At 45.7% G+C, this 17,070-nt stretch overlaps 1 long non-coding RNA gene across 1 annotated transcript in view; it reads right to left on the minus strand.

Moving 5' to 3' along the window:
- The window catches only part of LOC132332435 (uncharacterized), a 66,638-nt gene that overhangs the window by 19,438 nt on the left and 30,130 nt on the right, over positions 1-17,070 (minus strand). The window lies entirely within an intron of this gene.

Genomic DNA, 17,070 nt, shown 5'->3' on the forward strand with positions numbered 1-17,070 from the left:
TTGGTGGTCTGGGCCAGCCTGACTCACAGCCCCAGTTGTGTGGGCCCAGGAGTCTGAAAGCTGTGCAGAATGACCTGGCAAGGACCTGACAAGATGATTTTCATACCTTTCCACCAGGTTGTACCAATTAATCCTCAGTGCAATGACCCAGATCCCCAGATGTCCTTATGGCAGGAGCTAATACTCAGGCTCCTCATCTCTCAGAAACCCCAAGCAAGCTTTTTAGGTCATAAAACTTTGTTAATACAGATAAGATTTTTGATTAAAAGGTGTTCTGTTCAGCTATCTGTGAAAATCCTCTGGAAAAGTTGCCTTTGTGAAATTGCCCCTGAGGGCAAAAAATGTTTCATTGGCTAAGTTGGTCTTTAAGGCTTCAGAATTCTTCTAACACAAAGCAGCCATTTCATTTAACCTACTCACTCTCCTGTCAAGGAACCTGACACTGCCTTTAAGATTATGGCACTGTTTCTGTCAGGTAGTTCTAAGCCAGAACTGTTCTAAGGCAGTGCTGGTGGTTGTGGCTGGTGTCCCCTGCTCCTGCTGCCACCCTGCACTCAAACCTCTGAGCATGACATCCCACTAATCACTGCAGCAAAGCAATGCCAAATAATTCTGTACTTATAAGCCCTAGAAATGCTTCCTTGACTCACATCCTGTGAATTCAACACCTTGCAGACTCGAGCTGTAATCCTTTCTTGGAAAGCTCTCAAACTTCCTAAGAACGTCTTCAGTTATTAAAAATAACTAGTGCAGTATGAAATAACCATTACAAAAAGCTCTTGTGACGCAGTAGAAGCTGCCTGTGCATCTAATTTAGTGATTTGTGTGGCAAATTGAACACAAAATTCATATTTACTTAGGTTTGGAAAGCACCTGTGTAAGGAAGTCAAGAGGTGTGAGAGTTGTGCCATAAATATGCGTGCTAGGCACAGGGGGGATATTTGGGATGTCAGATGTGCAGGGATGATTGCAAACACTTTCTTTGGAGTGTAGTTATGAGAGTTTTCTTTTTATATTTCATTAGCTTGTGACCTTATTAGAAGTAATTGCCATTGTTTCCAGGGCTGCTCAGACCTCATCAAGAGCCTGATTTGGATGCTGGACCATCATTCCCAACAACCACAAAAGAAGCCAACAGAGTGGTGTTTGATGGGGAGGGGTGACAAGTGCCACAGACTGGATTTAGATTTATCCCATGGACTCATTTTTTGTTTACAGTTCCCCTCACTTCTACCCTCTCTATATTTAACTTTCCAAATTCAAAGGCATGGAGCTACAATTCAAATATTTCACTACTTTGGTGTGGTGAAATTTGTACACATTGCCCCCTCCCTTTTAAAAAGAATGTTAGAGCAGTGACTCTGCCACAGGATGGAGTGTCATGCTGCTAGAAGGGGACATTTTCTGCTATCACACCTTGGGCCAGATGCTGCTTTGCCCCACATTTAAAAATCATTTAAATAGAATGAATGAACCATGTCTAGAAAGTGCAAAACACATAAGGAGACTGAGAAGTCTGGGACCAAAAATGAGTAAAGGCAATTTGGTTGTAACTCTGCTAAAAATTAGTAAGCAAACAAACAAACAAATGAAGTGCCAATCTATGTGTTTGAAATATGCAATCATTTTAGAAGACACAGGAGATTATTCTTAAGGACAGTTCCCGTGGCAGCTGACACCAAATTTATTTGGTTGTGTTCAGAAAACACCTCATAGACAACACAGGTGCATTCAGATTACATATGAAATGAATTTAAAAGATGAATTTCGTGCCCTCTGCAGTGACATTGTCTATAAAATAGTATTATTTGGACTTATCAGAACTGTGTGAGGGCGTTTTGATGAGTGACATTTGTAACTGTCAGCAAAGCTTCCCACAATGGCAGCGTGGCTCAGGAACACAGATTTGATTTGCTGTCCTCTCTGACACTCACTAAAGTATTGCTGTGCTTCAGTTTGGATTTGAAAAGAGGCTCATTTACATCCTGGCACCAAAAAATGAACATCCAGGGGTAAATGGGATGTTCTGTGTCACTGTTGTCAAGACCCTGCTATCACCAGTGACAAAATTCCCTTTTATACACTGTACAACCCTTTGTCCTGCAGAGTCTGCATCTACTTCATATAAAGCATCTAACAGTCTAATGGTGCAAACACCTCAGTGGGTACAGCCCACCCTCACACCATCATCATCTCTGAATGGTACAGCCCATGGTCCAACTCCCCAGCCCATGAATTTGTCATCTTTCTACAGGTTTTGCAGACTAAATCCATGGAAAAAGAGACACAGAGAAACACAGGCTTCCCATAGGCTCTCCAAAGGGTTTTAGACTCCTGTCTGTTGGGTGCAAAGGTATCCCAACAAAATGTGTCAAATGAAGCAACTCCCCCCTCCTGTGGGAATCCTGCTGTTTGGGACAGGCACCAAACAAGAATGTGCTTCTACACTTCCCTGGTCAAATCCATTGGCTGCCAAGAAGGGGAAGATAATTCACCAAAGATGGCAGCTTCAAGGTCTAATTCTAACACATCAGATTCCTCATGAGTCCTGGACCCTGTTTGATGTGCAAAGCAGAGTCTTTCAGATGGATGGGTGTGATTAAAATGAAATAGGGACGAGCTCTTGCCTCCTGCTGCAGAGCCTGGCATTCCCTTCCTGGACAGATGAGATTCTTAAGTAGTTTTAATCAGTATGTAATCACTCCTGACCATTAGTTATGCCTGATCACAAAGCACTACTCCAGAGAGAGATCCCTGGACTATCTAGGAGGTTCCATGCATTATTAAGTGAAAAAACCACAGACTTTACCTATCACCATTAATACCATGTATAAGAAGTGCTTGTTGAGCAAACTTGCCAACTCTAATTATTCTCCCAGCAGACTGTGGAGGGGTTTTTTGGCACTTGTAAAAGTCTAATGGAAACCTCCACAGCCCTGCTCCTACAGAGGCAGCGTGGGCAGGGAAATCTCTGTGATGTGCTTCAGACTTCTGAGATAGCCCTACCTACCTTGTGTGCACATGCACACACCCACAGCCAGCACTGGGACAGATCCAAGGGAAACCCACCTGCTGAAGGCTGGCAAGCAGGGGCTGCATTCCTCTGGGATGCCTGGATTGATGTGTTAAAGGACTGAGTCTCTCAAACCTGGTACCAGAAGGAATCCTCAAGCATCTTTGATGGTGCATCTTTGATCCCAGAGGTGGCAGTGGCAATGGAAGTGAGAGGGGAGCTCTTGTCAGCATCACCCCAGACCACAGACAGGGACAGGGAAGGGAACACAGGTTGCTCTCCATGTCTGGGCTCCACTTCCCCCTCTTCCAGGGAGGACAAACCATGTAATAAAACTTGTTAACAGCTCATGCCCTGGGACGTGATGTATGTTGATTCATATTTCTTATTTCTTTAGACTTTTGGGGTTTTTTAATCAAAAAAGACTGTGAGTGTAGTGGCTAGAAATAAATAGAATTAGCTTACTGAGTAGGCATTTGTGCTCTGACTTACCTGTTACAGAAATCCTTTAAAATACAGTATTTTGTAGCACATTTCAGTATGACACATGAGGAACAATGATATTATGATTTCAGCTTTCAGCCAGAGAAGACAGTAATTATACACCATATAAATAAAAGTGCAGTGAAGCTGCTTTGTAATTACAGTGTAACTAAGCTGCACCTCATTTACTTGTATTCTGAAGTGCATCTGGAGTTAGCAATTAGGGCCAGCACATAATTAAACACTTACCTTCACCAATCCCAGTATATATAACACTATACTTACCTTCACATGTGTATTATTTTTCACTCATATCTGCTATAAACCTAGATATTTTCCAGGGATTAATGACACACTGTGGAAAGTTGATAGCCTGAAGTTCAGCAGAGAGCTATTAAACTGGCCTGACCATCAATCCCTAGAAAATACCCTGCACCAAGGTTGTTATAAGGTGAATATGGAAAATAACTTTCCACTCATGTAGACTTTTGTCTTGGCTGTTATGCCTTTGGCAGTGTGTAGGAACAACGCCCCAAATGCAAGTGACTCCCTTGGATCTGGGTGTGTCTGAGGCAAACAGGATGAATCCTCCCTCATTCACCTTTGTGCTTCACCAACAGACAGCTTGTGCTCCAGCCAGTCTGCCTTAGCCACAGTTTTCTGGCAATCTTTGGAGATCAATTTTAAACTGAACCTCCATTTTCTAAAATGTGCAATTCCAGCTTCTCTGAGCTGAGAAACAGCACTGGCAGCCAAGTAAAAATATCCATTACTGGGGGAATATGTAAAAACACTGTTTCATCAGTCATCCTGCTCACACAACTCCCTCCCAGAACTCAGAGTGGTAATGAAAGTAATTTAACACACATCTATAATTAATTTACTACATTCTTCCTGCCGATGGCAATCATCTTACCTAGGAAAGTTCATGAAATTGATCTTAATGCATAAAAATAAAGATGGAAAAGCGTTAAAGGCAGCTAAACGTGGTTTACTTCTAAGCATGTAAGCAGTTAAGCACTGTTTGGAGAACCAATTTGGGGCTGATTTAGCAGCAGCCATTACCTGTGAGAAATGACAGTGAGAGCATGAGCAGAGCAGGGCTTTGCCCTCAACACACTCAGGCTGTGAGCACTGCTGGGAGCAGCTGCCTCTGCTCCTGCTTTGCATAACACGAACAGAAATGTGAGGGAGGGTTCCAAGAGCCAGTGCAGGAGGGGACAAAGCTGCTGGACAGCTGGAGGCAGCACCAGGGACACAGCCAGCACCAGCTCTTGCTTCAGGGCCATTGTAAGCCATGAGCCCAGGCCCCAGGTATCCAGTTAGGACAGCTCTGGCCAGTGGGCAGAACATCCAGATGTGCAGATGTGTCTGGACACTGCACACACCCCTGTGCACGTGCTGCATGCAGACAATAGATACCATCCATATAAAAAAATTTAAAAATATATATACATATATAAATATATAAAATATATATACACATATATATACATACATATAAATATATATACATACATATACATAGACATATATATAAATAGATATATATATGTATGTATGTGACAGACAGTCCTACCTGTGCAGGCTGTTTCTAGAGCTTTCTAGTGCAGGCTGTTTCTAGAGCTTTCTCATGGCCCTAACAACACCCTGAGACATCCCTGGGTCCTTCTTTTTGATCCATTATCGCTTCAATTGTGGATTTTCTGCCATCCATGGGCCCCACACTCTGCTGGCCTGGTGGCTCCTACCCTCTCTGTGCTCCCTAGAGCTGCAGAGAACACCTGGGACCTCCATGCACTTATCTGCAGGTTGCATTCTGCACTTCCCAGACATCCTACTTTAATGTGCAGGTCATGACATTGGGATTTTAATATGGGCAGGAAAACCTAGAAAATCAGGAGCCTGTAACAGGTAAAACTTCAATGCCTCAAAGCAGCCATATAAATATTTATATAAATAAGCAGGAAGGCTTTTAAGTGTGTCTTCCATCAATATGGCCTCCAAAGGAGGGAGTACAGGAGCCTTACCTGGAGGGGGGACAGAGGACAAAAAGCCACTTTGGTGCCCCCTTTGAGGTGAAGCACAGCCTGTCCTGTCTGAAATGCAGGAAGAAAAGCAAACCCTGCAGGGGAACCATCACTCATCCCGTGGAAGAGCCCAAAAGAGAATGGAAGTAGGGCAATTCTTTCCTTCTCCTGTGCCTGAGAGGCCCCCAAATGGAGCCTTGGCCTCTGGAGCTGTGAACACAGCTGAGTGAGGAGGATTCCCCAGCAGGACTCAGCGAGAGGCATTTTCTACATGTGGCTTCCTCCAGCTGCAAAGCTCTTCACTGGCTTCTCCTTAATGCCAGGAAGAGCAGGGGGTGTCAGAGGGAGAGGCATGAATCAGCCTAAGGATCCATACAGGTGCCAGCAGCTCGCTGCAGGACTATTATTACCTGTTGGCTGTCACACAGCTCCTCCTCACAGGGCAGCAAATGCTGTCAGGACTGGCTGCCAGGGCTGTGAGAGAGACAGCCAGTGGCAAAAGGTGAATAACAGGCAGAAGGCAGCAGAAAGAGTCCAGGGTTGCTTTGAAATGCCGGGGTGTGAGCCCTGAATGCTTGCTTTTCACAGTGCCCTCATGGCAGGAATTTGGAAGAAGTGTGTACCCCACAAAAGCCCAAACCAAAAAAAAATTGGATAAAATTGGAGAGATTGGAAAAAATTTGAGAGATTCCTCTACATGTGTTTGTGTTCCCAGCTTGTGCTGGCATGGATATTATTCCACACCATGCCCTCAAGCCTCCAGAGGCTCCTGCCCAGCCCAGCCCTGACCAGCTCAAGGCGTGAACTTCTACATTGTGCAAGACCTGCACACTTTCCTCTCACCCTGAAAATATTATACATCAAGGGCCACCACTTATTTTTGTTGGAACTAGGAAGAAATCCACTTAAAACAAAAGAAAAACATGTCAAGCCTGGCATTTTCTTCTCCTTCCTCCACCTTTTCTCCTTCCATCAGTCATAGGAGGAGCTAGGTTGGACATGACAGGGAAGTAAATAAAAAACAAGTATTCAGCAGGGAGTAAAGAGAAACAATCACTCTGAACAACGATTTGAGAAATTCTAGAAAGATCAAAAATCAACATTTTCGTTTTGTATCCAAACAAACTTTGTCAGGAAGCCCGGTACTCTAGAGGAGTGCTGCTCCAACAGATACACATAGTGCTAAAACAGAAACGGCTGTGGTGGGAGAAAACACATTCTGATGTGTTACTTAAAAGTGAAAATAAAAAAAAATCTGGGCAAGTTTTGAGCGGTGCAGCCGGAGCACACCGCTAGAGATCAGCCTTGCCCCGTGCTTGCGGCCACCCTGCTCTCCTCCCGCCCCGCGGGCTGCTCAAACCATCCCCCGCGGGATGCTCGCACCTTTCCCCCCGGGATGCTCAAACCATCCCCCGCGGGATGCTCGCACCTTTCCCCCCGGGATGCTCACCATCCTCCACGGGATGCTCGCACCTTTCCCCCCAGGATGGTCAAACCATCCTCCGCGGGATGCTCGCACCTTTCCCCCCCGGGATGCTCAAACCACCCCCCGCGGGATGCTCGCACCTCTCCCCCCAGGATGCTCAAACCATCCCCCGCGGGATGCTCGCACCTTTCCCCCCAGGATGCTCACACCCTCACCCACGGGATGCTCACACCTTTCCCCCCAGGACGCTCACACCATCCCCCGCGGGATGCTCGCACCTTTCCCCCCAGGATGGTCAAACCATCCTCCGCGGGATGCTCGCACCTTTCCCCCCGGGATGCTCAAACCATCCCCCGTGGGATGCCACACCTTTCCCCCGTGGGATGCTCTCATCCCGCCGGGTTCCCTTTGCAATGTGCGTGCTTTTCCCCGCGTGTTTCCGCACTCCCCCGTGCTTCCCCAGGAACCTTTGGGCCCGGCTGAGGTTAATCAGCCGGCAGCACAGAGGTGCATTTTCCTGCAGAGGGAGCGTGTGCGTCTCCCTGCAGCGGAGATGCCCAACTCCCTCTGCCCCGAGGCTGTTTGCTTTGGTCTAGCTGCTTTTTCACACTACCCTCTGCTATAAACTTTAAAGAGTTTTGTTTCCCCCCTGACTCCCATCTGCTGAGAGATGACTGCCTTAATGCTATGCCTGACATTTTCCATCCTAAAATACACACAGATCAGAGAGGGAGGGATAAAAACAGATGAAGGAGAAGGATATTTTACTTTTCTATATGGTCTCTGAGCTGGAGGCAGTGGGCAGTAGGACAAGCCTAGCACTTCTCTGTGGGCTGAGGGCAGGGCTGGTGGGCATCCATCCCCCATCCCACCCCATGCCCACACCCATTCATTTTTGCACTGGGGACGCTGGGGACAGTGATATCAGTAACAAAAATGTCAAAGTGGTGCACAGTGCTCCTCCACAAGGAGCTACTCCTCAGATTCTTCCCCTGGAGCAGAGCTCTTCCAGCTCCCACTCTGTGCCACACTCAGCCTTGATGCTGCAATTAATCTCCCACTTTCCCCGTGTCAGGTCTTTCAGAACTTCTCTGATCATCTTTCATTTTGTGCCCAGGAAATGTATTGAACATGATGTGAGGATGTAACCAGCTGTGACAAATTGTGGTGTAGATGTGAGGAGCACCTGGCATACCAAAGGATGCAAAATGCCAAGGCCTGGGCTCCACCTTCATCTGTGTTATAGCACCTCAGCTACAGGTTTGTCTCAGGCAGAGCTCTGTTCACCCTCAGGATTTGTCCCAGTTCTTTACCAAATTGCTGTTAATGTTCATGCATGCATCTCACCTATGTGTACTTGTTTTGGACACTTGCCTCCCTATTAGAGTGAAATGGTTAAACTGCAATAGGCATTTTTAACCAATTACAGCCCTTTCTGAGAAAATGTTCATCAGTTTTCATTGTGCCATGCTGCAAAAACCTACCTGTGGGTTGGATTAAACTGATGAGACTGCTCTTGTTACTCTCCAATAAAATGAAACAAACTGGAAATGAAAGCTAAAAAACAAATGTGACTGAGTGGTACACCAAGGACACATGTGGGCTCAGTCTCCTCCAGCTCTCAGCTGGCCAGATGTGTCAGCCCCCAGGGATGTGCCTGCCTGAGGCCACTGCTGCTCTAGGAATAATGCTCTGCAACTGCCTGAATGGGTGAATTTGAAAGCCACTGTCCTCAGGGGCTGAGAATATTCCCATCTCTGGGAAACAAATTCAGAAAGCACTGGAAAGTGACCAAAATTTGTTTATGAATTCTGCCAAGATTGCAGTGCTCAGTTTTCTAGAGGCGGCCGTCAGTGTATACAGCATTAAATATCTCTTTTTGTACTGGAGGGACAGTTATTGGCCAGTCAAAAATTCAGATTCTGAGACCTCTATCTACCTCAGTCTTGAAATCCTGAAGTGCCATTAGGCTTGTGACGTGCAGGAAGGCTCCTTAAAAAGCCAGAAGTGACAGCACATGTCCTGGCTGATGGAAACCAGACTGAAAGAGGAGCCAGCAGTTCTGCAGGAACCATGAACCACTAAGCCAAAGTGATCCCTGCAATCTGGGGTGAGAGCTTGAGAGTCAGAGTGGAAGGAGAGAAGGCTGGGTGAAGGGGGAACACTGCAAGAAGTGTCAGTCCCAAATAACCTTCATATCTGCCCAGAGTGAGACTCTTTTTGTGCTTCCACACATGGTATGTGGGCACATGCTATTCTTCCACATTCATTTAGTGTCACCAACTCCCTTATGCCTGCAGAGGACAAGAACGAGCCCAGCATTATAATATCCATTATACACAGTACAGAGGATTTTACAAGAAATGTGACAATATCTGAGCACCCAATCTCTTTAAAAGTGAGAAAATAACCAGGAAACACTGGGCTGAGTCCCAAAAGAGATGTCACTGCATTTAATGTGTATTTATGCAGCTATTTAGAAGCAAACACGAAGCAGTGATTATGTACAGAATAAAAGGGAACAACAAATTTAGAATGTTTTAGTTTCCGCTCTATCTGATTAGCCAGGAAGAACAACAGACTGATGTGCTCTGAGCAAGCAGGAACATGCTGAGCCTAAATGCTCTGCTCCTTGGAGGATTTATTTTTATTTACTGCATGAAACAAGGAGGGAGAACAAAAGAGATGTGTTTTGAGTCAGCTGTGGCTTTTGGCAGCCCAGGCTGAGCAGCCCTTCTGCACACCTGCGTGCTGCTGGACTGACTGACTGAGGCTTCCTGGTGCCACTTCCCTGCTCCTGGGCTGAGGCACCAACAGTGGCAGCTTTGCAAGGCAGCCCTGGGTGGGAGCTGTGGCACAGGAAAGGGCTGCAGCACGAGGGATTTCTCTCCTGGACACATTTAACAGCGAGTGTGAGTGAGGATCTGCAGTGACACCAAGTCCCCAGGCAGGTGTAAAGGAGAGCTGCTTTACTGGAAAAACCAGGCCTCTTTAAGCAGTCAGGCTTTTCTCAGTTACACAGTTTTAAATCAAAACAAACACAATTCAATCAACCACCACACACCACGATGTGAGTGATGGTGATATAAATTGTTTTTCTACCTCTAATTCAGCTGAGTCTCTTTCCCACAGTTCTCCTCTACTTAGGAAAAGTAACAGACCTGAGCCACGACTTCACAAGGTCTTCCTTTTGTAAGGTTTTACCTTTATGCAAGAGTGGAGCTTTAGTGGAATAGCTGAATGTGGTGCCTCAGGGTCCCCTGGCTCAGATGTCTGCTCAGTGCTGTGAGAACAAAAACCCACCATGGACACACTCAGCAGTGATTTCACTCAGCAGTGATTTATGGGGACAGCCAGCAATGTTTCCACACTCTGTACACAGCCATGGGAAGCAGGGAATCCATGCATGAGGTGTCTGGCCTGATCCCAGCACGAGATGTAACTGGGGACACTTCCAGGAGCCAGGTTTTAAAGACAGAAGCAAGTTGAAATTAGACATGAGCTCCTAAGTTTATAATGTATAAACTTTATAGTGCCACTTTAGAAAGATGGAAATCACCAGCTAGAGCTTTGCTCTTGCAGACCCTTGACAGGCACAAAATAGGTTGTGCTGGGGATGAACAGGAGCTGCTGATGAGCTCCTTGCAGTTGCAGGATTTCATTCATCTGCCCTTGGAACATACCATGGGATCACAAAGCACTGGAGAGCATCAGTGCTCAGTGCACCAGCAGATGTTACCAAGGCTTAGGTGGTACATTGTGAGGGTAAGCAACAGAGTGGCTGCAAAAACCAGTTTAGAGGTAAAGGTTAGTAGATTTCTCATGCAGCACTTAAAATCCTACACCAAAAATCCTCATGACCTGAGTAACAAGTAACAGTACTGGGACAGGAAATAACAACTGCAGCTAGCAAGTGCACCAGGTGCCCTTCTCAGCTGAGAGCTGAGGGTCTGCACTGTTAGATCCTGCCTTTTCCTGTGCCAACAGGCTTTGGGGTGAGGGAGAGCTGCATGCTAACAGCCAGGTAAAGCAAAGCATATCCCTAAAGAGCCTCTCTCTCTGTTCCCCGGGTCCCAATCTGGCCCCACCACAAAACTGAGACAAAATAAGCAAACAAAAACCTTAATCAACTACAGCCATACAACAATATAAATCCCAGAAAAATTGATGGGGAAGCAATCCTAACCTGTCCTGAGGGCTCCTACTTCCAGAGTGAAGCTGTTCTTGCTACAGGGTGCTGCATTGCCCCAAATACAATTCCCACTCAAGTCATTCTAGGTTAGGTTTCAAGGACGGCTCAGGATTCAGATCCTGAGCGTGAAGTATGGTTATCCCTGAATTTTTGTTCCAGCTGCAGTGATATCTCATCGTGCCCTCCCAAATTTTGGGACAATGAAGGCAACATCCAGCCAAAGCATCCCAGTATTTCTGTGCCATCTTCCACAGGTAAGAGGAGATGGCTGGAATGTTATCTGCATGGATGAGGAGAAGACTGAATTGAGAAGCAACACTTGTAATCCTGATTTAAGGAAATGCCTGTGTTTATCAGGGCATTACACCCTCCATTTATCTGTCATCTCTTCCCTTCTTCAGCTGACCAGTGGGATTTTACTCTGGCCAGATCTGGCAGGCTTTGTTTTGGGTGTTTACTTCTTCCTTGTCATCCCTGCAAACAAACACACTGCCTGGTGTATCCATAGAGCACACACAGAACTAGCATCCTTTATAAATGCACCAAAAAGGTCAGAGGATTCAGCTGGCATTGCAAATCAGCACCAGTTATGTACTCTGACAGCACCAGATGTCAGCTCCAAAATGAACTGCATCTGTTCAGCAGTACACAAGGAGCAATGCATGAGAGGATGAGAGCAGACTCTGGAATGGTCCCTCAGAGCCAGGGCTGTGGGCTTGCATGGCAAATGCAGCACAGCCCATCTGCAAAGGCAGCTCTGGGCTTCCAGCCTGGACTTGTTGCTGTGTTTAAGCTGAGATGAGAATGAGAACTGCAGGTAAAATGCAGCAGACTGACCCTGGGGCTGGCCTGAATGTGGCCATTCCCTTTCCCAGCTCTGAGCAACTCAGGTCTGGTTTGTTTTTTTTTTTTTTTCCCATCAACTCTTTCCCACTCCAGATCCTGCTCCCACCAGCTAAGAGGTGTTAGCTGGGGTTTCCTTCATCTGGTCAAGCCCACAAGCAGCATCTTCCTTCCAGAGTGCCAGTTTTCACTGACCCCAAGGGAAGAGCTGGTTTGACAGGGACAGCCAGGACAGGGTGACCTGCCCTGCCCTGGAGCATCCAGCCTGGAAGGGCTCCCCAAGGTCCCACCTTTGAATTAATCGTGCCCCTTATGAGGCTTGACAAAATATTTGCTCACTGGATATGATGAGGATGGTTTGGCTTATTTTGTCTGTTGGGTTTTTTTTAAGGTAAGGGTAAGGAAGGTTTTTCTTTCCTGCCTTGCACATTGCACCAGACATGATAAATCTTAGAACAGTAATGAGAACAAGTTAGTATGGGACTATATTTTCTCTTCTCATAATGAGCTTTGTCATGGAAATGGATTGATTTTATGTCACTTTCTTTCCTCTTTATAACTTTTATGGGTAGAATGAGTTAGCAAAATTTTCTCTCTAATAAATCCAATATAAATTTGTCTTAGCCTACGTAAGTCTGTGTTTATTTTGGCCACCTATTTCACAGCTCCCCTGTTTACAGCATGGGAAAGAAGGGAAATGGCCAATCAATCAAAATCTGGAATACTGAAAAGGTCACAGCCATTCACACGATACCAGCATCCCCTGCAGCATCGGGCTTGTCCCAGCTGCTGCACCACTCCAGATGTGCCTCCTTCTGCCTTCCCTGTGGTTTCCCCAGGCTCTGGAGGAACTGGGGGAAATTCAGATCTTACCTAAAGGAACCCAAAGCAGGAGGAATGGCAGTGAGAGGTTTCTGCCTCCTCCAGCCAGAGCAGATGTCCCATCTGGCGCCGGCGATGGCAGCGCTCCCGTCACTGCTGTCACCCTGCCACTGGGACTGCCAGCCCCACGCAGGGAAAATGGATTAAATATCCACCAACTTCAACCTACTGCTCTTCCCTGTAGCCCCAAAAAGCTGCAGACTGGATTGATGAATCATTTACCCTTGAGTGTTGCATCGTTTTCTCCATCCTCTCCAAATTTCTTGCTTCCCACCTTTAATAAATCCTTTTTCCCTCCAATTCAAGGGCTGCCACTGTGGCAGAAAAGCAATTTTTACCCAGGTACACACAAACAAATGAGGGGCTGAATTTTAGGTGTTCTTCCTTGTAGGGCTAAAGTAGAGACCTGCATATTCACTGCTGCTCATTTCTCATTGCACAGACTAATTTAAACTTGAAAAATCCTCTAAAACAAAAGCATAAAAGGGAAATAAAAAAGGGATTTAGTCTTTCTGCAGCTATGTGCAAAATCACACATAATGTAATGACTACAAGTGGGACTAGCAGTTGTCTTCTGCTGCCCAAAATAGCAGGGCAGAAGGTGTGGATGGCCAGCACATACCACAACACCCTTCAGGGTGTACTGAAAGTCCCTGCTAGGTAAAAATGTGGCCTCTAGAAGCCAAAATGGATCAAAAATTTAAGCTCATAATAAACATCAACTCAACCCTCTGAGAGTTGTATCCCTTTAGAATATGACTTCATGTGAGACCAACCCACCACTTAATGGGTTTTTGGATGACCAGTCTATTCTCTGTATAGCAGAAAAAATTAGGCAGGGGAATTGTAATTTTGCATTTTATGTAATAAAAGCAATGAGGGGACGAAGGGAACATGTGGCCACTATTTTACAAATTGAGTTCTGGAAGTCAAGCTCCATCTTTGCTCCCATTAAGGATTAACATCTGGAGATAAGAGTTTAAAATCCAATATTGCTTTGAAAACAATGCACAGACACAGCTTCAAGTTGTTGGCTTAGCTGCATTTTACACTTTCTGTGGGCACTACTCAACTGCTTTGCCAAACAGCCCCATCAGACACTGCAGAAAGGGAGGGGAAACTGAGGCAGACCCAGGGATATGCAGGGGGAATCTCCCTCTCCCTTTTCCATAAGGATTAACTGCCCTCCATCAGCACCTCAAAACCATCACACTAATAAGTGAGATACCAACTCACTGTTGAGAAGGATTCATTTTTATCTTCATCTTTAAAGAGAAGCTTTAGGAAATGTGGAAAAAAAAACCTTAATGCAGCAAATACTGGTTTAAAGCACTGGAAAATTGTAAAGCCCATTACATAAGGGGAACAAGTCCTAGAGAAGGAGAAAAATATTTTAGCTATTGAACAATGCCAGCATGCAGACAAATGGGCATCATCTGGCTTTTTGAAGGCATGAAGCTTGGAAATTAGAAGTCAGCTTCCATTGAGAGAGAGGGAGCAAGAAAGGAGTATATTTAGCTCCTGTGATGCTAATGCTGGCAGGTTTGTGTCCCTTTTCCTTCTACAGGGTAGCTGATTAAACAGCCACTGATACAGGGGTCTGTAATGTACAACCAATGCATAAAAAAGAGCTCTGACTGTGTGTTCACAGGAGAAGATAAATAAAGAACTCAAGGTACTCTATTAAAAAAAAAAAAAAAACACAAATTTGTGGGGCTTTTTTTACAGCAAACTGTGTTATTTTGCCTCAGCACTGTTGGGAATAAATGTAACTGTAACTAAGCACTACTAGAGGTAATGGAACAAAATCCCCCAACCCAGTAAGCAGTGATGGGTTCATGCTGAAATCCTCCTCACTCTTGCTACCACAAGTTCTGAAGTTTTGAAAGTAAAACCTGGAGAAGCAAAAATCCTTCTAAATCCACCCAAACACAAGGCTGAGGGGGCACTGCAAGTGCAAAACCCAAGGGGCCTTCTTCACTAAAATTTGTTTCTACTTCTGGATGAATCCAGACACCCACGTGGAAGGAAGCAGGGCAGGAAGGAACATGCTGAAAGTGAGCTCCTGGTTCCAGGCCTGTGACAATCTGTCCAGCTGCACAGTGACCAGTGCTGGGCACACCAAGCAGCTAATTGACAGTTAATTGGCTTGTCAGGCAGTTCTAAATATTCTTTTCTGCCATAAGTAGTAGGGATGGGGGGAAAAGCCACCTGGGAGAGAGCATCAGTTTTCTGCGTTGCAGAGTTTTTGGATAAATCATATTTTCTTGGCAGCTAATAGAGATTTGTCCACAGAGCTGTTCACCTCAGCTTGCTAATACAGGGACCCTCAGATATTGTTCACATGTGAATGGAGTTATGAAAGTGTGCTGTGATTTACAGGCACCTTTCAGTTTACAGCTTTGATTTACTTGGGCTGGGATTTGCTTCTTTAGGGAGTTCTGCACTGGCATTTGCAAAGCACCAGAGCACAGCAGGTCCTGAAGGACTTGGATGCTGTACATCCTTACAGAGCCAGAGTGTTCTGAGCAAGGGCAATAAGAAATGTTTACCCTGAAAAATCTCTTTCAAACCTTCCTTCAAAAAAATCTGGTTCTTCTGCAGCATTTCTTTGCCATCTTACAGCCTGTAAGGAGCCACCCAGGACAGAACTTTGAGCAAACATGTCCTTCATTTCCCAAATCAGGAAAAGTGCCTCTTGCCCTGATTAATACATCTGGAAGAGGTCAAGTGATTGGAACACTGTTCCTTTCCATCACCACCTTGGCTTTGTTTGGCACCTCTTGCTCCCTCTCTGCAGCAGGACAGAGCAGTCCTTTGGTGCACAAGGCATCCCAAAGAAGGGCTTGGTCTACAGATGCTGAGCAACCTCAGCACACTGACTCTTCTCCTCCTCCTCCTCCCTCATCCTGCCCATCTGGAACTGGAGGACATTCCTCATCTCCTTGGAAAGCTGCTATCAGTGGCTGGCACTAATTTCCAAGCAGTGAAATGAGGTTTACAAGCTCCTTGGCAGCAATCTTTAGGGTCCACAAATTATAAGGCAGTGGGAGTGCTCTCACATCCCCGTACCTCGAGTCACATCCACTTCTTTGTTCTCCTGTCACTGATTTTTACTGTTCACCCAGGTCTCACCTCTCTGCCCAGCCAACAAATGCCTCATTCAGGGGGATGGGTGCACACACAGAGGGCTGGTACCACAACAAATGCATTATCACCTCAAAAAGAAAAGGGAAAGGGGTTTGACAGGGACCATGGAGTGCTAGCTTGACAGAAACAGCCAATAATACAAGTGTACCATTTTAGTTCTCTTTGCTGTCTATCTGGTATGAAGATTCCTCTTAGGTTCATGCCACCAGAGCTGAACATTTAAACAAAACTTACATAATTTAACACTGCTTGAACACGGGTGACAATGATTTGCCTTCATTTTTGTTTTCATTAATCCCAGTTTTGCTGTTAGGCTGGTTTGTTTGTTTGTTAATCCTACAAATGAAATTAAACCAAAGCTGTTATACATGAAGGGCTTGCATGGATCAGATCTTTTAGTGTCATACTGTGTTATTTTATACAAAGTGATTAGCTAGTAATTGGTTTAATGGAAGAAAAAATAAACAAAAACCTCAATGAAATGAGCATTTCACATGCCATGCATGGCTGAAGTTATGCTAACTGTGCAGAGCACCAGTGCTCTGTGCTGGACACTGCCTTGCTCCCAGTGAAAGCAGCAGAGATATTCCAGGGTGGGAGCAAGCTCAGATGCAGGAGCAGATAATGAGCAGTTGATGTAACTCACTGTGGTGTTACTGATGCTGGCACTTGGGAGCTGATGGCAGCCTGTTCCAGGAGTAAATCATCTCCTGCCTCTGTAAGGTGCTCCAAGGGGTGCAGGAATATCCCAAATTTTGGTTCTCTCTCTGTGTGTACCACACCTCCCCAGACTTGCTGAACTTTGCCACAAAGGCAGCTGTGGTAGATGGCTCTGTAAGTCATGGGGACATGAAACTTTGGTTCAGCACCCTGTAAGACCCCTGATTATCTCTCAGCTTGGGGATCTGCAGTGGCTCAGCTCCCCCCAGCTCTGCTGCTCATCCATCTGGACCTCTGAGCCTATCCCAAACCCACTGAGCACAGGTTTTGTTGCTGCAGTGCCAGAATGACAGCAGAGAAGCTTTTTAAAGAATCTATAAAATCTTTCAGA

Source organism: Haemorhous mexicanus, chromosome 11 (assembly GCF_027477595.1).
Source record: "Haemorhous mexicanus isolate bHaeMex1 chromosome 11, bHaeMex1.pri, whole genome shotgun sequence".
Classification (NCBI taxonomy): Eukaryota; Metazoa; Chordata; class Aves; order Passeriformes; family Fringillidae; genus Haemorhous; species Haemorhous mexicanus.